We start from the raw sequence: 1,435 nt of genomic DNA, 5'->3' as shown, positions 1-1,435 counted from the left end.
ATTTCATTTGAACTGTGTGGATAGTAATTTCTCTCATGTAGATCAATAAATTTCATCCTATCATATTTCCTGCTGACCGTTTGATGACTTTAGAAAAGTAATTTTTTTAAAAATCAGTAAACCAGAATCCGATAGATCCCAACAAGTATTTATTGATCTTGCTATGCAAAATATTTCAGATGACGTGACCACACGCATTGTTTTTATTTTAAGCTTGCAATGATATTCAAGCGGTCAAAATACTTACTGCTTTAAATAAATACATGGATAAATGAACGAATGATAGAATGAATGAATGAATGAATGAATTAGAGTTCTTCGTCTGGCGACACACGCCAGAGGAGTCTACTCAACTTGGTACTTTGAGGCCTATTGGCCCATTGAATAAAATGCCTGGGTGGCTTTTTGTATCAGAATTAATGCCTTTATAAATAAACCGAGACTCATAGTCCTTTTTTTTCTTTTGCTCAGGACGACTTTAAGGTGACTTATACCCTTAATGTTCTAGCCCTTTCATTTTTTTTAAAATCAAAGAGATGGTTCCTGCGCAATGTATTAAACTGGCATTAGTTGCAATGTTGATTGGTGATGTAGACTACTTTGTTTTGCTTTAATAAGAGTTTTACGGCACTTGCAACACAATTATGTTATATAAGTGACGAAGATTAGAGTTTTTACAAAAGAGTAAAATGCACCAAAAAGTAGAAAGGATAAGGACGATCGGTGTTTGATAGCAATGGAGGAGCAAACCACACCGGAACACCAGCCAACCAACTACATGTAGCGTACAAGCTGCAGTAGCTCATTCAATAAAGAGATGCGATTGGAATTGTACTGTAGTAGATTGATTGACACGACAGAAATCTAAGTTTACTATCACACAATTTCATGTCCATTCTCCGTTTTAGTTTCAGTGAAAGTTGTACGGCATTTGCAACACTTTTGTCATATAAGTGCAGGAGATTAGAAGTGTTACTAGATAGTAATATTCAAATTTTAATCTGAATAAAAGAGGAGAGATATAAGTACAACATAACTATGTTTGAAAGGAGTGAAGGAGCAAGTGACTCCAGAGCACATGCAAACCATCCTCTTCCATTCTTCAGATCACTTCAGGCTGATTGTTTCTTCAGAAAACATTGGTACGATAATGTATATTGCTCAAGGTCTTGAAGTCCCGACCAGCCAGTTCGATTTGTGTGGAAAAAACAACAGATATACATACATTTGAGTTTATTGTCGTTATAAAATCAGTTAGCTAAGATATTTTGTCAAGACAAAATGAGACTACGAAATCAAACTTTCTGGAATATGAACAATTACTTGATTGAGATAGCACTGTTCTCCATCCCCTACCTCTCCGTCTCTTTCATCCCTGTCTCTGTCCTCTCTCTCCCTCTCTCTCCCTCTCTCTCTCTCTCTCTCTCTCTCTCAC

This window comes from Aplysia californica, unplaced genomic scaffold (genome assembly GCF_000002075.1).
Source record: "Aplysia californica isolate F4 #8 unplaced genomic scaffold, AplCal3.0 scaffold00154, whole genome shotgun sequence".
Lineage (NCBI taxonomy): Eukaryota > Metazoa > Mollusca > Gastropoda > Aplysiida > Aplysiidae > Aplysia > Aplysia californica.
Note: the sequence above shows the minus strand (reverse complement) of the source record.